Raw genomic sequence first — 25,393 nt, 5'->3', positions numbered from 1 at the left:
CTTACACTGCTAAATAGGGACGGCTAGCACAGATAGCCCTCGAATAGCTTTGTGCGAAATTCAAAAATAAACAAATCCTTGTTGTTTCACAACTGCATTGTATATTTTGTAAAAAAATATGAAAACATCTGGATTCAATGAAATCAGTATTCATTAGAGATTTATTATAATTCATATCACTTCAGTTTATATGTGTATCACTGTTATAACTTAATATTCAAATTTGGAAGTGAGTACCTCATAGCTTCTTTTGACGATCCACAAAAGACTTCAATGCACTTTCAGGCTAACATGTTGAAATAATGCACCATGATATTTCTTTTATGATGTGAGGCATTAACCAAATCCACTTTTTGTTTTCATACGTTGCCTTGAATATAACATCAAATTATTCAAATTTAATATGACAGTCACATTCAAATGCTGTAAAACAGATGATTGTTATGAATGGAAAGAGAACAATGTTCTTCGATCCTTTAACACAGACATCTAGTGGGAAACCCAATGTAACCTTTCAAACAAATAACATATTCCTATTAATAAACGACAATGGATTACTGTATTTTGTTGATAGGCCCGTTACGTAATTTCACACATAAGTAACAAAGATTTACTAAGTACGTATAGAAAGAGTAAAAGTTATTAATTTGAATAAGTTGGAGAAATATTATTAACATTATTTAGTTTTATTGTGTGTTCTTAATATTCTCTTCTGTAACCATAATAGGGGAAACATTCATTAAAACTAAATATGACTAATGTTCGGTATCTCAAGGTTATTTTTAAACGATTCGCGGCCCGACATGGCCAGGTGATTAGAGCAAAGTAATTCTTGATGAAGAGAAACCCACTTGAAATAAAAATCTTAACCTGAAGATGACCTTGAAAGGCCGAAACGTTGTTCTCTCCTTATCAATAAAAGTGTTACCATCCATACCAGCCGTTCTGAGATACAGGTGGTTAGGGCGCTTCACTCATAATCTGAAGGTTGCGAGTTCGAATCCCCGCCACATCAAACATACTCTCCCTTTCTGCCATAGGGGCGTTATAATGTGACAATCAATCCCACTGTTCGTTGGTAAAAGAGTAGCCTACGATTTGACGGTGGGTGGTGATGACTAGCTGTCTTCCCTCTTATATTGCTAAATTAGGGACTGCTAGCACAGACAGCCCTAGTGTAGCTTTGCGCGAAATTCAAAATAACAAACAATAAACGATTCGGTCTAGAGTAAAACATTTGTAGTTATAATACAGACTTGTGTGTATCTGTATATGAAAGTAATTTGAAATCAAAATCTGAGAAAAATGAGAGCTTGAATGTATTCTCAAATGTTATAGAAAGCATACTGCTGTTTAGTTTGATATGTTACAAAGAAATTAACCTGATCCTTATTGTAAAATAAAAAATAGTTGTGTCACTGACATATATTGTGTAATATAAAAATTTTATTTCACTTGTACAATCATTATGTTTCATGGAGAGAAATAAATAAATTTGCTATTGTTGGGAAAGGCACGAACCCATGGCCACACCGTCTACTTGATCATAGATATTATTAAAAATGAAGTTAGAATTCTTTGTGCCAAATTCTAACGAAATAAGAAAAACTAAAATTGTTATTTATATTCTGAAGAAAAGAAATTATTTAAGGTATATTGTAATTAAAGTTTCTTGGATATATCGGCTTTATTTGTTTTCAACAGTCCATAAAGATATTTCAGGACGAGAGCGTATAGTAATGTAATTCTTCTTTGGTTTAAATAAGAACCTTTGTAACTTGGTCTCTTTAGAGGAAATGGAATCATTGTGGAATACATGTTGGAATACATTGTGAAATACACATTGGAATACATTGTGGAATGCTTATTGGAATACATGTTCGATACAAATTTAATACTTTCTTATGTACCAAAGACGACGTGAATCTATTTTTGTAGAATTGACTTACGGCCTTTTTTTACCTAGAAATTATGAAATTATTCCTTTTGTGTGATAACTAGCATCTTGAACAATACCACTGTTAAAAATTTCATTGATATCTTAAATCAACAATAGTTCATTCAATTATTTGTTCGAAACAATTTACTAGTCTGCCAAACACAACAGTTTGTTAAGACATACTCAACACTACAAATATTTTACAGGAAGAATGTCAACGTATTTTGATGGTACGGACTTATTCCACATATTTTATCTAATACAAATAAATGATTGTATAAATGAAATTTGTATTATAGTTAATAAATTATCTTCTTATGTTATGTTAGTTTTGTGACATTTCATTTATGAAAGTAGAGGATAAGATACTAAGAATTTCTCTACCGAAAAAACCCGACATACTTGAATTTTTATTTTTTTGATTTTATTAGATTCGAACCATCACCCCTTTTATAAATATCGACAGCTTTCTGAGAAATCGATACGCAGGCTTGCGGATGCGGTCAGAGTTTGTTATTTTTCAACGGAAAGTCGTGACACTAGTTGGAACGATCAGACGAAGATCGCTGGTCTTTACGTATGTGTGTTTTATGGCGCTTTTTGTCTCAAGAATCATCCGTACATGTTTACTTGTTTATTTAAATTTAGAATAATAAGGATAAATACTTATTTAAAAAATAATGCAATAACTTAAATTTGAATAGAAACGATTTTTTTTTCATACGGTAATAGAACTTAAACTGAGTTAGTAGAAGAAAAAAGTCATTGAAACATAATGGATTTGATAAAAACCGGTTCTGCACGCAACATTCTAAATGGTCAGGTCAAAGAAATGCAAATTGTGGACAGTCGTCTGTATTCTTGAACTTCAGATCAGAGAAAAGGCAACCAGTTGGCGGCACCCGCCTTCTTAAATGGCTATTCTTACCAAACCCACGAAATGACTGCAATACTTATAACGCAAACATAGTTTAAACTGCGAAGCGAGTTTAGTAGCATCATGTTTCGAATCCGAAACTTTAGAGTTCCTTACAGTCCGATATACTCTACAGTGTGTCTTTTATGGAATAACAAAAGCTGCCACTGACAACAGTAATCGAGTTTATTATCCTTTTGTCCGCTTTCAGTCATAGAGATGTTATGTATGACTTTACATAAATACTCTGTGATGTCGAGGGTTCTGTATTCTATACACTCACCTTTCATAATGTTAAATGCTTTTCACCAACATATAACTTACTCATTCTTCGATGTTTTAGGGCGACCCATTACATAAAATAAACTGAATAATAGACGGGGATGAAGTGTGACATGTAAATACTCCTGTTATTTATGTTAACAATACAGACTGCTCGTGAAGGATTTCGGGCGTGAAATATTCGTGGAATTTGACGGCAAATGCGAGTAAGTTTTTGCAAATTAATAACTCTTGTTACATTATACAAAGTAGATACTGTTGTTTGTTTTTCTCATAAACATTATGAAATACGTCTATACTATTACGATCCACACAATTATGTAAGTTCTAACTTTTCTTTTAATAATATACCAGATTTCAACACGCTCGAGAGGCGGCAACCAAAGTGATCACTAAAGCGTGCAGATGACGTCAGACGTTTTTATTAATCGATAAATGAAAAAAATTCAAATGACTGGGCAGAGACAAAAATGATTACTTCTTGTACGTTGAAGAGTTCAAAAAGAAAACTACCTTCGACTGTCTTGTGGAAGTTCAGAGCTCTGAAGTGAAGATCTAATTATCTAAATCAGTTTCTTCACTATATTAGAGATTCAAATTCCATTAGAAAAATCAAGTAATCTAAGCTTTCGCCTAAATGGCGTGAAGAAATACGAAATTATGGGAAAGGAGAGGACATTTACGTTTATAACGTATAATGATTAATTTTCTAACATCAGCACACACAAGTCTTATTTACAATACAAAATTTTGAAGATTTGATAATAGTATCTAAGAATTATTTAAAAGTATAGAATAAACATGTAATAGTTAGACATAACGATATAAACTTTTTTCGGAGACAGCACTGAAGTATTAGTGTTTAAATATTCCATTCAAGTTTTTATATGTTACACATGCACGATTTTACAGATACTGCACAAATGAATTAATAAGTTTTACCCTTTAATTATTATTATAAATTATTATATAATAGTTTTGTTCGTAGTTTGTTTTCTAAATGTTGTGTAGAAGAATCAATATATTTATTCTACGAGTTTCTCATTATAACTGAGTTTTAGATTGGCATTTAAATTCTGATCTTAAATATATTTTCACGATTTTTAAAGACTAGCCTGAAAAAGTTTTAATTCTTTGAGGGTTGTGTTGAGAAAGACGAATAAAGTGTTCTAAAATATGTTTGTTTGTTTTAAATTTCGCACAAAGCTACACGAGGGCTATCTGTACTCTAAAATATGTTGATAAATTAAGGGGTAAAAATGTTAATGAATACGAATTATTATTAAATTAATTTGAATAGACCAATTAGCAAATCATATGACAACCGAGTCGATATAAAGTCGCGATGGAACAATATGTATCAGAACTACATTTCAACATTATTTGATTTTTGTATCTAGTGTGAACTCACCGAAAGTTAATCACTTTTAGAAGGATGTGTAACACCCTTTTCCGACGCAAAGTATTCATAAACTACGATCATAAAAATATGTTCAGGTCGAAAATTTAGATTTGCCGATATCCTTTCCTTGTACATAACGGATAACGGTATTGGAAAGCAAAGGAATACGGACCATCTAGAAAGAGTCCGGCAAAAAGTGGCAACTAAACAGTAGTTAGCAAAATGCATGGTTTTATAACAGTTGAGAACCAATGACAGGGTTGAACCTGTCTCAGAAAACAGTATGCAACACAATTCAGAAACATTTCTGTCTAGAAATGAAACCAAACGGGGTAAGATAAGGCTTCCAATAAAACATCCTGCTTAAACGTTGCATATCTCAAGCAGCTGAAAAATGAAACGGACATTCATGATATGACATAGAGGTCGTGTTGCGTATGCGGCGCCTATAGATCTATACGCCTTCGGACTGTTCAAATGTGCGCTTGAAAGTTACCGTCCTTGGACAAGATAAAGATTGTGGAAAGCAAGTGTGGACAAGTAGGCGCTACAGATATGGTAGTCTTACGACAAACCCTTTTGTAATGGAACTACGCTGTGGGCTGTTGTGAAGTTACACGGTCATCAGATAAAGCTTTAATGGTCATAGTGACAATTACTATAATGATGTGTTGATGCTTCAAAATCATTTAAATACATACATTCAACCTATTTTTTTTATGGTTCTCCAGCATATTAAAATAAATGAATAAACCAAAAAAGGACATTTAAATTATCCCTCTTTTAATGACAGTTGTCTTGCGATATAAGCAGTTTTATGTTATAAATCAAATAGATAGTGTTTTTTCGATGAGAAAACCAAACACAAGAATCAAATGCACTAGCAGTCTCTGATTGTGAGTTGATAAACTCAAGATAAGACCCTTCAATATCTACCTCAAAGTAGTAGGCTATTTTAATCGAATTTGATCATCTCTCTTATAACACATCAACTCTTACAAAGTGTAGATTATTTTTGGCAACGGGATACAAACCATAATACACTTAGAAAGTCATACTCAGCTTCCAAATTTTAGATTAAACACCTGAGACAGTATTTAGTTATATATGGGATGCAGGTGAAGTCTTAAGCTAATGGTTTCAGTAAAACCATTATCAGATTTATTTGCTGTAAATATATTTGAAACTGCACAAATATCAAATCAAATACTTCGATAAATAATCTCCAGTTGTGAACATTTTATTAAGCTTAATTAATCGATACTAAAACACATTTGTGAAGTAAGTAAATATATATATGAATGTGTGTGAATGAAATTTCAACTAACACAAGAGATAAGATGGTGGGAAACTACTATTACATGTTTGGATACAAAGTGAAAAACGTTTTCATTATAACAGCTGAAATGGTGCGCATATTCGGTTATGGGATCCGAACCCCCAATTCATAGATTGTGATTTGAGTGACCTAATTCCAGGCCACACACACACACACACACACACATATATATATATACATACATAAGTTTCTCTTTCTTTTCTCTTCCCCAGTGTGAGAAGACATCCACAAATGAGTTATACTTAATATAAAACAAATACATGCACAGTTTATAAGACAGTATTCCCCGTATGAAAGAAAACAGTATGAAATCAGGAGTATTTGTTCCAGTATCAACTGAAAGTGTTTCAACCAAAATTACATCTCTACAGAATGTTAACTTACGATGCATTCTTTGCTACTATGTATATACATACGTATATATTTATAACTTTAAAAACTTAAACTAATTATTAATTCCAATTAGACAACACATTTTGAAACATACACTCAACTTCATGTACTTATCCTTGTGTAAACAATACAGTGTGCCCGTAAATAAACAGTTGATTTTATCTTGTATTTTATACCGAATCAACAAAGTGTAAACTGACTTTTTGTTTAACGTGTATGATAATGTTATGATAGATTATCATTCTGAGAATGTATTAGGAACAGTATTTTAATATATGTAAGACAAACAGAACATCAGAGCTCTTCAAGTTATAAAAATGTTAGAAAAAATAAGTAATTATAATGATTACTTAATCAATATTTTACCTTAAGTACATCCGAAAAGATTTAGTAATTATTATAATTACTTAATTAATACTTTATCTGAAGCCTGCAATCTACGTAATTATGAACTTCATCACTTCACAACTATCTTTTGCACCAAATTGGCCTAATTAATCTTTATTTATATTTTATTAAAACCCTTGTATCTGATTATTTTCAAGATAACGATTGAAGACTAAATATTTTTCTTTAAATGACACTGTTTTGTTTTGTTTTGTTATCTTAGCTGTTGATAAATATTTTTCAGTCTTCGAAGTCGTCGTTTAATTAATTGAATTTTAGTCCTTGAAAAGTTAATTGTTTGTTTGTTTTTTGAATTTCGAGCAAAGCTACACAAGGGCTATCCTCCTTTGCCGTTCCTAATTTAGCAGTGTAAGACTAGAGGGAAGGCAGCTAGACATCACTACCCACCACCAACTCTTGGGCTACATTTTTACAAACGAATAGTAGGATTGACCGTGACATTGTAACGCCCTCATGGCTGAAAGGGCGAGCATGTTTGGTGTGACAGGAATTCAAACTCACGACCCTCGGATTACGAGTCGAGTTCCTTAACCACCTGATCATGCTAAAAAGATAATATGTTTGTAGATGTTTGACCATTTTAATTATTTTTATTTTAAACGTAAAAAATTTTTTTCTCAACTTCTATCGCTTTGATAAACAAAAATACAGAACGTATATAGTAATTAAGCTTATAATTAAAGAATAGAAGTTTAGGCAATTTTCAGCATCAGGACATCTTTTTACGTAAGGAATAATTAAAAGCTTTAAAAATGTGTTTCATCGATTTATACACACAATTTTCAACTCAACGTATTTTACACAACTGGGGAGAGTAAAGCACTGAGCATAAGTATTGGATGAAGTGCACTGTTTACCGTTTTCCTAAACGACAGAGAAAATAATATGATCAGTTTAGAATAATAGTGTTTTATTTCAATTCGAGTTGATTAAACTAATTACTGAAGAGAGAATGTTCGGTAGATACATTAACTATCTTCAATCTGAAAATTTTGAATTCAGTCCTCAGAAAGCATGTTCTGTTAGAAATGTTCACACTTAAATTGTTTGGGTGCGTGCGACGTTTCTAGGCCAGCGAGTGCAAGATGACAAGAGTGTTTAATGCGAAACTTTACTGAGCATATTGATACCGGATTATAAGCTGTCACACTGTCTTGACCAAATTGTTTGAAACTGTTCTATATTGATGTTATTCTCGACTTGCAGGGAGAAGCTACTGAGTAAATGGTAACAGAAAAGGTAGTGTATGATCAGACAGAAATGTACGGGTTTTTATTCTGGTCTGTATAAGTTGTTTAAAGCATTTGTTTTTGTCTCTAAAAACATACATACACCTGTTTTCTCTGAAAGAATGTAGTTTTGATGTACTAATATTTTGGGAAACAGATTAGCGCTTTGTTTGTTTCTCTGTATTTCGTTATATCTCGTCATCTACCAGAAGTTAAAGGACATAAAAGTATTTGACTGTCCAGAAATGGTTCGAAGCAAACGGACATTGCCAAAACCGTGTATTGTATGTAGAATTCTGAAACGTCATCGGACTATAGGAAACATGGTTTCAGAAAGGTCTACTGGTAGATGGTAAAAAACTACTGTTCGATATTACCGTGTTTGGGTTAATATGTCCAGGCCAAAAGAAGTATTGGAACACCATACGACAGGTATAACATGAACACACTTATTTCAGGGTATCCAGAACAGTGAATGTGAGACTAACCAAACAAGGTTCTTTTGCAAAAAAAAGCTATCTACAAACTATTATTTACCAGAATTCACCGTTGTCACCCAGTTGTTTAGGCAAGGCTGAATGCCAATTCACAGTTAGGACACTGGTGACGTCATCTTTTCAGCTTGTTAAAGATGATGGTAGGATTCGTGTTCGTTGTTCTCATGGTGAACAGATGAATAAAAACTGTACTTTCCATAGGGAACGCACATGAGATGGTACGGTACATGTTTGGGCAGCTATTTATCATGGTAGAAAACTGTTCTTTCTATCCTCAAGGAAATTTTAATGGCGCCTCCTACAGGAATAACATGAAGAAGATGCTTCTGCTATATGCTTGGGCAAGGTTTAGCAGTAATTTTGTGTTCCAGGAGGACAAAGTCATTGGTCTAAGCACGTATTGTCCAGAACTATCTTAACCTAGAGAACACGATTGCCATTGCCAATAATTTCTCCAGATTTTTATCCCATTGTGAACTGTAGCTGAGTTGCAGCACCCTATAGTGATAAGTTGGAATGAAATCACGTTGAATTATATCAATAACCTTATTGACAGTATGCTACGTCCCCTTATGGAAGTTAATAGAGTACGAGGAGGACTAACCAAGTACCGAATGTTTAATATGAACTGATATAAGGTTACAAACCTTATTTATAATACTATGATGTTATATTTTGTCTTTATGCATATCTTGGTAAGATTTTGTTGTGACAAGTGAAATAATGTAGTAAACATTTTGCTCCAGTTGTCTGATAAAAATATTTACTGTTCTAATACATCAATTATGATGCCCATAGAACCTGTCTTATTATACAAGTTACATATGTAGATGTTTAATATAAAATACATTTTTCAGTATGACAACTCTAAGTCTATTTGTATTTCATCTTAATGACCTTAATTGTTGCAAAATACGCAAACATTTTGATCAAAACTGTATATTTTTTGTTAAACCTCTGCAGCATTTTGCCGCAAGCGAATCTTCTTTTAAAATTACATCTTATGTAAAATTTTCTAATAATCTTAAGAACTTTAGTGATTTTATTACTAGTAAATGTGTTAAGGAAGCAAAGCGACGTTAGAGAAAAAAATAAATACGAAAATCGAAAGGCCTAAATTAGTGTTAATAATCACTGTAAAATTTTATAAATGAAGTTAGCACGGAAGAGAATATAAAGACCATTGAAAACTACTACTAATACTATTAGAACACGGTTCTAAATAGTGATGAATATGTGTGCTGGATATTTATTAACGTTTTTTGCATGCAGAAACTATTACCTCAACCCATCATGTGACAAGATATTCAAACATTGAGCGGGCATCGGTGATGTAAAAGCATTAATTTCAAACCTGAACCGGTACTTGTGGTATAATAACAAGAAAATTCAAACACTTAAGTGGCATCAGTCATATAAAAACAATAGATTTAAACGTGAACTGGCACTGCTGCAAAGCAACAAAACAATCAAAAATGGAAACAGTACTGATAGTATAGAAGCAACATAGCTCAAATACAGAGCCTACACTGATAGCTAAGCAACAAAACTTTCACACACTGAACAGGTATCATATTTATAGCAACAAAACAGTCAAACAATGAACTGAAAACAAGCGATTCAAAACTTGTATTAAAACAAATAATTATAACACAGAGATATAGCAACATTCAAATACTGAACCATATTGATGATATGAGGAGATATCCAAACACTGAACAAATAGCAGTAATATGACTACAACATTCAAACACTGAAACGAAGTAAATAGTTTAACAATAAAATATTCAAGCAATGAACCGATGTTATAAGAAGATATTCAAATACTGAGCTTGATTACTAAACACGGAACTGATACAGTTGGTATAAAAACAAACGGTTAAATACTGAACAAATACTAGTATAAGACATTCAAAAATGAGTAAGTACCAATGTTATAATAACAAACGTTTAAATACTGAACAAATACTAGTATAAGACATTCAAAACTGAGTAAGTACCAATGTTATAATAACAAAAACACTCAAACACTGAACTAATATTAATCGTATTTCAAAATGACAATGATATGTTAATGTATTACTGACAGTTATACCACTAGATAAAGCTGACAGTTATACCACTAGGTAAAGCCTATGTATTACAACTGGGAAAAATCTCACCTTGTGATTGATTGAAATAATAGGTATTCATTTGTGGTTGTAGGACTACGAATTACTGAAACTAGCAGCTATAAAAATATGTATTTTCATACGGACGGAGTTTTTTTTTTTTACACGTATTCCTAACCAGGCATTGTCCAATTATGCTAATAGGGAAAACACAATAAATAATCTCTTAATGTCTCGTTGAGACTAGTTATTTACAATGATGGTAATGGAATAAAACAGCGTTAGATGCACACAACTGTTTGAATTTATGTTTGATACAAGCGTTAAATTTTGTTACTTTCAGAAGAGCTATTACAGGATTGTTTTTGTAACTGTGTATGAATCTTACTTTGTGTATTTCAATTCTTGTGAACTGGCGTATTTTTGCTTAATATTACTAGAACCTTCTAGGTTTTTTGTTGTTTTGATTTAGTATTATTCCATCATAATATCTCGATTGTATCCTAGGTCTCGTTCAGGCTATAAATACTAGTACAGTGTTTAGTTTAACTGAGTAATTGTGAGTTTAGGTATAAAGATCGTAAAGTGGAGATTTTTAAAGTGAAATTCTCATATAATGTATTATAACAACAGTGTAAAGAACAAAATATGTTTCGTCAACTATGTTTTAAATTAATTAAGGCAGCCTGTTTCGATTTTGATTGAAAAAAGGAACGATTATTTAAAATTTTGATATAGAAAATCGTTTATCTGATTTAAAAACAATTCTCACCTATCATAAGAATGACTAATATTTTACCTAACACAACTGAAAGTCCGTTACCTAACATAGAAAGAGAACATCCTTTAGGTAGTTTACGAAAGAAAATGCTTCAGCTTAGAAAATTAGCTTCTTTGTGAGCTCAGGAAAATAAAATCGTTATGTCGGCTTAAGAACATAAAGTATTTTACCTGGCTTAAGATAAGAACATATTTCAAGTAGATTAGAGACAAAAACAATAACTTACCTAGATTAAAATAAACAATTTTATTAACATTACTAAGAAAAAAACATTCCTTACTTAGTTTAAGAAAAGAAAATAACTTGTCTAAATTAGATACAGAAAATTCTTGCCTTACTTAAAATAAGAAATTTTTTTTACCTAACATGGAAAAATAAAATGATTTACCTAACTTAGAAAAAGGAATTCCTATATCTAGTTAAAAAACAAATCACATCTATAGCTTAGGAAAATAATTATACTTATTTAACTTTAGAAAACGGAAATAGTTTACATAGCTAAGATCTGTTTAGGAAGAGAAAATAATTTATCTCGTATTTGAGCAAAAAGCGTTTGTCAAGCATATAAACAGAAAGTAACTTTCTTAGATTAGGCAAAAAAAATCCTTCACTTAGGATAAAAAATTCTTTTACAAAGCGTAAGAAAATAAAATAATTTCTGTAGCTCACGAACTAAAAGCACTTGTCTAGTGTAAGAACAAAAACTAATTTGTCTAACTTAGGAAAACAAATTCTTTTATACAGCTTAAGAAAAGCAAATTTATTGCAAAGTTAAAGAACTGCAAATTCTTTACCTATCTTAGTAACAGAGAATTGTTTACTTACCTTGAGAATATAAATATCATTTATCACCACCAGTGTTCTTAAAGTGAAACGATCTTAATATAAAGAGTCTGAATTATATGTTAACTCTCTCATTTTACTTTATATTCTAAATCTTTGAAACTTATATTGATAAATAGAACAAAATGTTGTTTTAACGCAACTCTACACAACAGGCTAACTACGCTCTGCCTACTGTGGATAATAAAATCCCTCACATTTAAGTATCACGAGTCCGTAAAGTTACTGCTGACCTACTAAGGCAAGTGTATAACAAACGAAGAATAAAAGTTAAATATATTTCAGATATCGAGAAAAGTGGAGAAGTCCTTTTAGAGATTGAATTTTCATCGTTTTAACTTGAGTTTAGAATGTATCTGAGAACGGCTGGTATGGGTATTAACACTTTTTACTAGTAAAGCAGAGAACAACATTACGACCTTCCTAGGTCATCTTCAGGTTAACAAAGAGAGTTTAATAAATTGAAGAAACTTCAAAATTTTATCTGCAATTCATAGCAGATAAAATTTTGAAGTATAAACTCGGAACTGTTGTGATTTGTTACATGTAGTTTACTGCAAGACGCGGTGTTTGAACAAGGAATCGTAATGACTATCACAATATTACTTAATGTAAGAACTAGGAGTCTGAGGTTATAACTGAAATGCTCCTTACGAACAGTATCAGTTTTTTACTTATAGCTTATTCAAAAGCATGGTGTCTCAATTGGGTAATGTAGTGATTCTTTGCATATAGTTTGCTGTAAGAAGGTAGTTTCCGAGGTAGGAAATACAATGATTCTTTACGTGCAACTTATTGTAATAATTTGTTTTCCCAACTTGTAGTCTGATTACCTTTGCATCTGAACATCCTTTTCTTTGCATGTCACGAAAGTTTAATGACCTATTTTCAAAGTTTAATTAAAGTTCTTTATTACCATGTTATACGAATAGATCTGTCATTTGCTTGTACCTAATGAGTTAAGTTTTAATATTATATAACTTTAAGTTTTAATTATATAATCCAATAAAAATATTCATTTATGCTTGGTATGGTATTGAGACATCTCTCTATAACTCCAAGTGGTACAGCGGTATATTTTTGTACTTAAAAGCTAGAAACCGAGTTTCGATATCCGTGGTTCGCAAAGTCTGGATAGCTAATTGTGTAGCTTTATGTAGCTTAACTTCAAACAAACATCTTCCTATGTATCATCTCTTCTGTTATTTATATACTACCTCTCTTAGAATTACGAAGCTCAAAGTAATTCGTCCGTTATAACATTTTCATCGGTCAGACAAATCATAATGTTTATAGCCTTTAATCTAAATACAAATTAGAAAATCAGGCCCCTCTTGCTATGCCCAGCTGTTACATTCTCTTTTTCACAAATTGTCAATAGTTCACTGTGAGGTTTAATATTATATTACTTATAACTGAAAGAAAAGACAAAGTTCCGTTCTATTAAATGAAATATTACATTATGTTGTTTCCTGTACAGAGAATTGTTTATTAAGCTTCTAGTTCAAACTTTGTTTTCACGGTAAACATATCGACGAGCTCAGCTGAATTTTCAAAAAAAAATATGATAGTTAAAAAACATTGCTGTTTTTGGACGGTTATTATTTTCTGTTATTTTGTGCATTATTTAATGAAATAAAAATGTTTTTTTTAGTGCTGGAGTACTATTAGTATAAAAAGTAATGTTAAATTTTAACGACAGGTATAACATGAACGCACTTATTTCAGGGTATCCAGAACAGTGAATGTGAGACTAACCAAACAAGGTTCTTTTGCAAAAAAAAGCTATCTACAAACTATTATTTACCAGAATTCACCGTTGTCACCCAGTTGTTTAGGCAAGGCTGAATGCCAATTCACAGTTAGAACACTGGTGACGTCATATTTTCATGTGTGTCATGTTTTCAGCTTGTTAAAGATGATGGTAGGATTCGTGTTCGTTGTTCTCATGGTGAACAGATGAATAAAAACTGTACTTTCCATAGGGAACGCACATGAGGTGGTACGGTACATGTTTGGGCAGCTATTTATCATGGTAGAAAACTGTTCTTTCTATCCTCAAGGAAATTTTAATGGCGCCTCCTACAGGAATAACATGAAGAAGATGCTTCTGCTATATGCTTGGGCAAGGTTTAGCAGTAATTTTGTGTTCCAGGAGGACAAAGTCATTGGTCTAAGCACGTATTGTCCAGAACTATCTTAACCTAGAGAACAAGATTGCCATTGCCAATAATTTCTCCAGATTTTTATCCCATTGTGAACTGTAGCTGAGTTGCAGCACCTTATAGTGATAAGTTGGAATGAAATCACGTTGAATTATATCAATAACCTTATCGACAGTATGCTACGTCCCCTTATGGAAGTTATTAGAGTACGAGGAGGACTAACCAAGTACTGAATGTTTAATATGAACTGATATAATGTTACAAACCTTATTTATAATACTATGATGTTATATTTTGTCTTTATGTATATCTTGGTAAGATTTTGTTGTGACAAGTGAAATAATGTAGTAAACATTTTGCTCCAGTGGTCTGATAAAAATATTTACTGTTCTAATACATCAATTATGATGCCCATAGAACCTGTCTTATTATACAAGTTACATATGTAGATGTTTAATATAAAATACATTTTTCAGTATGACAACGCTAAGTCTATTTTATCTTAATGAGCTTAATTGTTGCAAAATACGCAAACATTTTGATCAAAACTGTATATTTTTTGTTAAACCTCTGCAGCATTTTGCCGCAAGCGAATCTTCTTTTAATTTTACATCTTATGTAAAATTTTCTAATAATCTTAAGAACTTTAGTGATTTTATTATTGGTAAATGTGTTAAGGAAGCAAAGCGACGTTAGAGAAAAAATTAAATACGAAAATCGAAAGGCCTAAATTAGTGTTAATAATCACTGTAAAATTTTATAAATGATGTTAGCACGGAAGAGAATATGAAGACCATTGAAAACTACTACTAATACTATTAGAACACGGTTCTATATAGTGATGAATATGTGTGCTGGATATTTATTAACGTTTTTTGCATGCAGAAACTATTACCTCAACCCATCATGTGACAAGATATTCAAACATTGAGCGGGCATCGGTGATGTAAAAGCATTAATTTCAAACCTGAACCGGTACTTGTGGTATAATAACAAGAAAATTCAAACACTTAAGTGGCATCGGTCATATAAAAACAGTAGATTTAAACGTTAACTGGCACTGCTGCAAAGCAACAAAACAATCAAAAATGGAAACAGTACTGATAGTATAGAAGCAACATAGCTCAAATACAGAGCCTACACTGATAGCTAAGCAACAAAACTTTCACACACTGAACAGGTATCATATTTATAGCAACAAAACAGTCAAACAATGAACTGAAAACAAGCGATTCAAAACTTGTATTAAAACAAATAATTATAACACAGAGATATAGCAACATTCAAATACTGAACCATATTGATGATATGAGGAGATATTCAAACACTGAACAAATAGCAGTAATATGACTACAACATTCAAACACTGAAACAAAGTAAATAGTTTAACAATAAAATATTCAAGCAATGAACCGATGTTATAAGAAGATATTCAAATACTGAGCTTGATTACTAAACACGGAACTGATACAGTTGGTATAAAAACAAACGTTTAAATACTGAACAAATACAAGTATAAGACATTCAAAACTGAGTAAGTACCAATGTTATAATAACAAACGTGTAAATACTGAACAAATACTAGTATAAGACATTCAAAACTGGGTAAGTACCAATGTTATAATAACAAAAACACTCAAACACTGAACTAATATTAATCGTATTTCAAAAAGACAATGATATGTTAATGTATTACTGACAGTTATACCACTAGATAAAGCCTATGTATTACAACTGGGAAAAATCTCACCTTGTGATTGATTGAAATAATAGGTATTCATTTGTGGTTGTAGGACTACGAATTACTGAAACTAGCAGCTATAAAAATATGTATTTTCATACGGACGGAGTTTGTTTTTTTTACACGTATTCCTAACCAGGCATTGTCCAATTATACTAATAGGGAAAACACAATAAATAATTTCTTAATGTCTCGTTGAGACTAGTTATTTACAATGATGGTAATGGAATAAAACAGCGTTAGATACACACAACTGTTTGAATTTATGTTTGATACAAGCGTTAAATTTTGTTACTTTCAGAAGAGCTATTACAGGATTGTTTTTGTAACTGTGTATGAATCTTACTTTGTGTATTTCAATTCTTGTGAACTGGCGTATTTTTGCTTAATATTACTAGAACCTTCTAGGTTTTTTGTTGTTTTGATTTAGTATTATTCCAACATAATATCTCGATTGTATCCTAGGTCTCGTTCAGGCTATAAATACTAGTACAGTGTTTAGTTTAACTGAGTAATTGTGAGTTTAGGTATAAAGATCGTAAAGTGGAGATTTTTAAAGTGAAATTATCATATAATGTATTATAACAACAGTGTAAAGAACAAAATATGTTTCGTCAACTATGTTTTAAATTAATTAAGGCAGCCTGTTTCGATTTTGATTGAAAAAAGGAACGATTATTTAAAATTTTTGATATAGAAAATCGTTTATCTGATTTAAAAACAATTCTCACCTATCATAAGAATGACTAATATTTTACCTAACACAACTGAAAGTCCGTTACCTAACATAGAAAGAGAACATCCTTTAGGTAGTTTACGAAAGAAAATGCTTCAGCTTAGAAAATTAGCTTCTTTGTGAGCTCAGGAAAATAAAATCGTTATGTCGGCTTAAGAACATAAAGTATTTTACCTGGCTTAAGATAAGAACATATTTCAAGTAGATTAGAGACAAAAACAATAACTTACCTAGATTAAAATAAACAATTTTATTAACATTACTAAGAAAAAAACATTCCTTACTTAGTTTAAGAAAAGAAAATAACTTGTCTAAATTAGATACAGAAAATTCTTGCCTTACTTAAAATAAGAAATTTTTTTTACCTAACATGGAAAAATAAAATGATTTACCTAACTTAGAAAAAGGAATTCCTATATCTAGTTAAAAAACAAATCACATCTATAGCTTAGGAAAATAATTATACTTATTTAACTTTAGAAAACGGAAATAGTTTACATAGCTAAGATCTGTTTAGGAAGAGAAAATAATTTATCTCGTATTTGAGCAAAAAGCGTTTGTCAAGCATATAAACAGAAAGTAACTTTCTTAGATTAGGCAAAAAAAATCCTTCACTTAGGATAAAAAATTCTTTTACAAAGCGTAAGAAAATAAAATAATTTCTGTAGCTCACGAACTAAAAGCACTTGTCTAGTGTAAGAACAAAAACTAATTTGTCTAACTTAGGAAAACAAATTCTTTTATACAGCTTAAGAAAAGCAAATTTATTGCAAAGTTAAAGAACTGCAAATTCTTTACCTATCTTAGTAACAGAGAATTGTTTACTTACCTTGAGAATATAAATATCATTTATCACCACCAGTGTTCTTAAAGTGAAACGATCTTAATATAAAGAGTCTGAATTATATGTTAACTCTCTCATTTTACTTTATATTCTAAATCTTTGAAACTTATATTGATAAATAGAACAAAATGTTGTTTTAACGCAACTCTACACAACAGGCTAACTACGCTCTGCCTATTGTGGATAATAAAATCCCTCACATTTAAGTATCACGAGTCCGTAAAGTTACTGCTGACCTACTAAGGCAAGTGTATAACAAACGAAGAATAAAAGTTAAATATATTTCAGATATCGAGAAAAAGTGGAGAAGTCCTTTTAGAGATTGAATTTTCATCGTTTTTAACTTGAGTTTAGAATGTATCTGAGAACGGCTGGTATGGGTATTAACACTTTTTACTAGTAAAGCAGAGAACAACATTACGACCTTCCTAGGTCATCTTCAGGTTAACAAAGAGAGTTTGATAAATTGAAGAAACTTCAAAATTTTATCTGCAATTCATAGCAGATAAAATTTTGAAGTATAAACTCGGGAACTGTTGTGATTTGTTACATGTAGTTTACTGCAAGACGCGGTGTTTGAACAAGGAATCGTAATGACTATCACAATATTACTTAATGTAAGAACTAGGAGTCTGAGGTTATAACTGAAATGCTCCTTACGAACAGTATCAGTTTTTTACTTATAGCTTATTCAAAAGCATGGTGTCTCAATTGGGTACTGTAGTGATTCTTTGCATATAGTTTGCTGTAAGAAGGTAGTTTCCGAGGTAGGAAATACAATGATTCTTTACGTGCAACTTATTGTAATAATTTGTTTTCCCAACTTGTAGTCTGATTACCTTTGCATCTGAACATCCTTTTCTTTGCATGTCACGAAAGTTTAATGACCTATTTTCAAAGTTCTTTATTACCATGTTATACGAATAGATCTGTCATTTGCTTGTACCTAATGAGTTAAGTTTTAATATTATATAAATTTAAGTTTTAATTATATAATCCAATAAAAATATTCAATTATGCTTGGTATGGTATTGAGACATCTCTCTATAACCCCAAGTGGTACAGCGGTATATTTTTGTACTTAAAAGCTAGAAACCGAGTTTCGATATCCGTGGTTCGCAAAGTCTGGATAGCTAATTGTGTAGCTTTATGTAGCTTAACTTCAAACAAACATCTTCCTATGTATCATCTCTTCTTTTATTTATATACTACCTCTCTTAGAATTACGAAGCTCAAAGTAATTCGTCCGTTATAACATTTTCATCGGTCAGACAAATCATAATGTTTATAGCCTTTAATCTAAATACAAATTAGAAAATCAGGCCCCTCTTGCTATGCCCAGCTGTTACATTCTCTTTTTCACAAATTGTCAATAGTTCTCTGTGAGGTTTAATATTATATTACTTATAACTGAAAGAAAAGACAAAGTTCCGTTCTATTAAATGAAATATTACATTATGTTGTTTCCTGTACAGAGAACTGTTTATTATGCTTCTAGTTCAAACTTTGTTTTCACGGTAAACATATCGACGAGCTCAGCTGAATTTTCAAAAAAAATATGATAGTTAAAAAACATTGCTGTTTTTGGAGGGTTATTATTTTCTGTTATTTTGTGCATTATTTAATGAAATAAAAATGTTTTTTTTAGTGCTGGAGTACTATTAGTATAAAAAGTAATGTTAAATTTTATCGGCAGTCGACAGTAAAAATAAAGAGAACCAAATAAGCACAATATTCCTTGTTTTTAATGTTTATTCATTATTTATTATTATAAAAAACAACAAAGTAAAACTTAGAAACTCTTAGTTTAGATTAGGTAAAATAAAGAATAATACTAATAATAAATTGTTCAATAAGTATGGTCTCGAGCAACTGTCGAGTAGCTCGTGTGTTATATAACTTGATAGGGTAACGTGAGCTACACTTACATGACAAGAATGTCAATGAAATACAGTTCAAAGGGCAATAAAAGTTAAGTAGAAACAAGTATATACTGCTACGTGTCTAAAGCTATTTAAGATAAACAAATGTAGCTTGTTGTTAGAATTTTAAGTCTTTTTAGAAAGAAAAAAACGGTAATTTAAATTTATTCAGAATTTTTGGTGGTTACGATGTCGGTAAAACTGAATAATCTTGTTCAGTCTTAGGATGAAAAAGTAACAAATAAAATATAAATTTCTACTCAAAAGAAGGTTTAAACTTTATATAGGAGGTTTTTCAGATGACAAATTATTTTTAATCTTAACATGCGCTCGGAACAGTCAACACTTTGACTCCATATATTCATGGAGAAATGTCAGTAAAACTACTTAATTAAGAATTCTGATTTTTTTATATTTTCGACAGATTTTTAACGATTACTGAAGATTTGCGAAATTTCATGAAAATACATAAAACATACCAGAAGATTAATTTAATGTCACAGGCTCGACCGAAATCTTTGTGAAAGCGTTATTTTCAGGTAACATAACATTTAAAACAGCAGGTGACCTGTATATCGATTAAAATTGTTCATTCTTATTATAAAACAACTACAACTTATCCAACTCTGTAATTAAATATTTGTTTTGCTGTTCTTTAAATGTTCTTAAATTTACTGCCTTTGTCGTACCTGAAAGCAACAAATTCCAAAAGCAAACTACCATGTTGGAAAATAATATTTTTACTGAAAAAAACACCCACCCTGCTAAAAATTACATTTATATCCTTTAGTTCTTCCATTCTCGCAATTAAATACAAAATAAAATGACGAATCTATACTATGAATTTTAAACATTTCAATGGAATCCTCTCTTATGACAAATTTTCGATCCCAAATATCCGCTTAATAGCCTTCCTCTGAAACCTTTTGCAATAGCTCAATATCTCTTTTAATATAAGGAAACCAATACTCCAAATGCCGTCTAATCAACGACTTGTACAATTAAATATTGACTTATGATCAATATTTTTATAAATAAGATCCCAAATCTTATTTGTTTTACCACTAGTAACAACATATTTCTTGAATTGTCTAAGAGACTGATTAAACAAAACACCAAAATTCTTTTCTTCCATAACGCTGTTAATGATATTCCTGTCATATTTATAGTTTAAACTAAGATAACCCACATGCACTACTTTGCATTAATTATAAACAAAAAACATCCGACTTATTCTTCTAGCTCACCAAATAATACGAATTCTTCAGTAAAACAGCAGCATCCTCTTCACAGCCAGCAACACCCAATACCTTAACAGCATCAGCAAATTTAGGCAACTGATTGACTATTTCCTCATTTGTGTTAATTAAAAAAGAGCAAAGTTCTTAACTGAAACCCGATTTGTGACGTTAACCCAATTTTACTGAACTTCCTTCTTAACAACCTTATCTTTTCTTTGACTCCATTCATTTCTACATCCGATTCGCCATCTTACACCCCACACTATAGATGCATTTTTAACAAGTCTTTCATGTGATATCTTTACTTTCATTAACATAAGCTTGTTATAGTTTTCTGAAAGAAAAGTGTGACTGAACTTTTTAACTATACTGACTGGATTGTTTAACTGTATCTTACTGTAAGAACGTAGGTTCTCAAAAATAAACTGGAGTGATTCTTTACGTATAACGTACTGTAAGAACATGGTACCTGAGCAAATAATTGTTGTAGTTATTTATGTATAAAAGGAGTTCTGAACTAAAAATTACTTTGACTTTTCACTTACATAATTTACTATAATAACTTGTGGTTTTGAACAACGAATTTGTTTGTTTGGGAATTTCGCACAAACCTACTCGAGGGCTATCTGTGCTAGCCGTCCCTAATTTAGTAGTGTTAGACTAGAGGGAAGGCAGCTAGTCATCACCACCCACCGCCAACTCTTGGGCTACTCTTTTACCAACGAATAGTGGGATTGACTGTCACATTATACACCCCCACGGCTGGGAGGGCGAGCATGTTTGGCGCGACTAGGGCGCGAACCCGCGACCCTCAGATTACCAAGCGCACGCCTTAACGCGCTAGGCCATGCCAGGCCTACTGCTTAATAAAAAGCTTATACAAATTTAGTAATACAATAGTTCATAAGACCTTAATTGTTTGTTTGTTTTGAATTTCGCACAAAGCTATTCGAGGGCTATCTGTGCTAGCCATCCCTAATTTAGTAGTGTTAGACAAGAGGGAAGGTAGCTAGTCATCACCACCCACCGCTAACTCTTGGGCTACTCTTTTACCAACGAATAGTGGTATTGACCGTCACATATAACGCCTCCACGGCTGAAAGGGCGAGCATGATTGATGCGACCGGGATTCGAACCCACCACCTTCGGATTACGAGTGAAACGCCTTAACACACTTGGCCATGCCGGGCCATAAAACTTTCTTAACAGATGAATCGCATTAAAATAAAATAAAAATACCTATGTGCCGTGACTAAGTCTTCTTTGAGTCGGATAAAATCAATAATTAGTATACAATACTTCTTATCACAGAAATAGGTTTAGTTTAACAAGAGCCTTTTAAACCTGAGCAGACTTAATCATCTTCTGCTGCAACACCAAGTTTATGATTTCTGTAAAGTCATGTAACATCATTAGCCTAGCCGTGTCATTCATTTAAGTTAAATATCTGGTAGGTGGCGTACGTAATAAGATACACAAATTATGGCTTAAATAGGATAATGATATTGGGACGGCACATACAAAATTAGCTTGTTTCTTTGACGTTTTTCGACTGAAAGTACCTTATAGGTAACTATTTCTGTGAAGTATCATCTTGAAACTAACACTCAAATTTAAATGGTCGTAATCTTTCAACCCTAACTGCAAGAACATTCATTATAATTTTGTAGAAATATTTAGATACATATATTTTTTATGTATTTTATAGGTACTAATATGGATTCTAAATTTATATTTCTAAAAGGTGTTACGTTTGTAGTTATAATCGCTCTTTTTTTCTACGTAAAACACTTAGAATTTGTAATTCTTTTTATTATCCAAGTTCCCTGCGGCGACAGTGGTAAATGTTCGGAGCTGAGATACTAAAATCAATGGTTCGATTCCCCTCGTTAAACACAACAGATAGCCAGATATTGCTTTACTATAAGAAATAAACACACTTTTTTCTTGTGTAAAATATTTCAAATTCATATTTCTATAAGATGCTATGTTTGTAATTACAATTTTTCCTTTTTACATAAAATATTTCAAAATCATATTTGTATGATATATCATGTTTATAGATAAAATGTTTACTTCTTACATAAAACATTTCCATGAAATGCCATGATGGTAGATAAAATGTTTTTCTTTGTATAAACTATTCTGAATTCATCTTTTACGAGATGTTATTATTATTAATAAAGTCTTTTGTTATTTTGCGTGATATATTTCGAGTTTATATTTCTACAAAATGGCGTGGCTATAGAGAGAATGTTTCCTTTTTTCTTATGAAAATATTTCAAAGTTATATTTTTTCGAGAATTTACGTTTATACTTATAATATTTCTTTTTTAGTACACAAAATATTTCAAGTTTATATTTATACGTGATATTATGTTTAAAGATATATCTCTTATTTTTCGTAAATTATTTCAAGATTATATTTCAAAGAGATGCTTATATATACAATGTTTGCTTTTGTTACTTAAAATATCTCAAATTTTGAACTATCATTAAAGAATTGTGCTAATAAGTGAAACATTTGTTTTCATCATTTCGCTCTCTTTATTTTCAGTGACTGATGCAATGTGACTAGAGGTGCTCTGTGTTCCAACAACTGCCATGTTTTCATCATTTCGCTCTCTTTATTTTCAGTGACTGATGCAATGTGACTAGAGGTGCTCTGTGTTCCAACAACTGCCGCTGGTAACACACCTGAAGTCGGCGCCTTGTGTTGAAATAGTGTGAAGGTCAGCGCCTTGTGTTAAAATAGTGTGAAGGTCAGCGCCTTGTGTTGAAATAGTGTGAAGTATTCTCAACTTTGTCAAAAGCTTTCTGTTCTCATCCCATTATATGTTTGCTGTAATCTTACTTTTTTTGTAGAACGCCGGACGTATTTATATTTGTAAATACTTATACGTATAATATGTAGATTAAAATAGAAAAAAGTCTAATTATAGCAACGAAAACTTACTGTGAATACAACCGTGTGTGTGTAAGTGTTAGAGATATTCACTGTTGAACCTTTTAGCACACGAAAAAACATCGAAGGACCTAGGTAATTACTAAGGCTACTGAAAACGTAGAATGATAACAAGAATGTGTGTGTGTAACTTTGTTACATGTGTTAGAAATATTCGCTCTTAAATCTTTTAGCATGTGGAAAAGAAAATCGAAGGACCTAGGTAATTAATAAGGCTATTGAAAACAACAATGCGTGTATGTAACTTTGTTATAAATGTTAGAGATATTGGCTGTTGGATCTTTTAGCACACGAAAAAACATCTTGGACCTAGGTAAATAATAAAGGCTATTGGAATCATAGATTGACAACAATGTGTGTATGTAACTTTGTTATAAGTGTTAGAGTGTTCGTTGTTGAAACTTTTAACACGTTTAAGTACACGAAGAGTATGTGTAACAAGTAAGGCTATTTTTAAAACTAAAAATGATAACAATGTTTGTGTAACTTTGGTTTAACTAATAGTTCTTCGTTTTGAAGCTTTCGCCACATGGTTAAAATATCGACCGACATGTGAAGAGTTATTGGAAACATAAAATGATAATAATGTGCGTGAAATTTTATTTTAAGTCTTAGCTATGTTCGTCCTGAAGATTTTACGTGTGAAAACATTTAATGGAATAGCATTGGTAATCAGTAAGATTACTGAAAACATAAAGTATATAACGTGTAATGAAAACTGCATATGTAGTACCAGTAACAAACCATATGTAAGCCTTTAATAAACCACAAGAATATGGTCATTAGCAAACCACATGTGGTGCTACTTGTTTTTGTAGGTTCATCGAATCTGAAATAATTCTTACAGATGTTATAAATTATATAATTTCTTATATTTGCTTAACCGCGACTGTTACAGGAAGCAGAGCCTGTTTATCTTTCTTCGTGTAAATTAATATATTTTCGTACAGTTTAGGTAAACCATCGCTCAAGTGTTGCTGTAATGTAAATCAAATATGCAAAAATCAAACTTTATAATTTCAAATATTTCTTCGTATGAATACAAATGATTTTCAAACATTTTCAGAAAAAAATAATACGGATAACAAAACTATCTTTATATTTTTATCTAACTGTTTCCACGAAGGGTCTAGCTGTTTTAACCTCTACAGGTATTAGCCAGATCAATAACACAAACTGTTGGGTGATTGCTTTTTATTGCTCTAGTTACAAAGTGATGGGTAATCAGTTTGTATTTTTCTGGTTACAAACTGATGGGTAACGATTCTGTATTGCTCTAGCTACAAAACTTCTGGTAATTATTTTGTATTGCTCTAGTTACAAAACTTCTGGTAATTATTTTGTATTGCTCTAGTTACAAAACTTCTGGTAATTATTTTGTATTGCTCTAGTTACAAAACTTCTACTTACAAAACTTCTGGTAATTATTTTGTATTGCTCTAGTTACAAAACTTCTGAGTAATTATTTTGTATTGCTCTAGTTACAAAACTTCTGAGTAATTATTTTGTATTGCTCTAGTTACAAAACTTCTGAGTAATTATTTTGTATTGCTCTAGTTACAAAACTTCTGAGTAATTATTTTGTATTGCTCTAGTTACAAAACTTCTGAGTAATTATTTTGTATTGCTCTAGTTACAA

General features: G+C 31.4%; 1 protein-coding gene across 1 annotated transcript in view; it reads left to right on the top strand.

Moving 5' to 3' along the window:
• Positions 1-25,118, top strand: part of LOC143234969 (uncharacterized) — a 74,757-nt gene extending 49,639 nt beyond the window's left edge. Inside the window, exon 2 of the mRNA XM_076472667.1 lies at positions 23,347-25,118. The gene's annotated coding sequence lies outside the window, so the exon portion shown is untranslated. The remainder of the gene's footprint in view (positions 1-23,346) is intronic.
• The last annotated feature ends 275 nt before the right edge of the window (positions 25,119-25,393 follow it).

This window comes from Tachypleus tridentatus, chromosome 12, assembly GCF_004210375.1.
Source record: "Tachypleus tridentatus isolate NWPU-2018 chromosome 12, ASM421037v1, whole genome shotgun sequence".
NCBI lineage: Eukaryota > Metazoa > Arthropoda > Merostomata > Xiphosura > Limulidae > Tachypleus > Tachypleus tridentatus.
The sequence above is the reverse complement of the archived record's forward strand: the minus strand, read 5'-3'. Positions and strand labels throughout refer to the sequence as shown.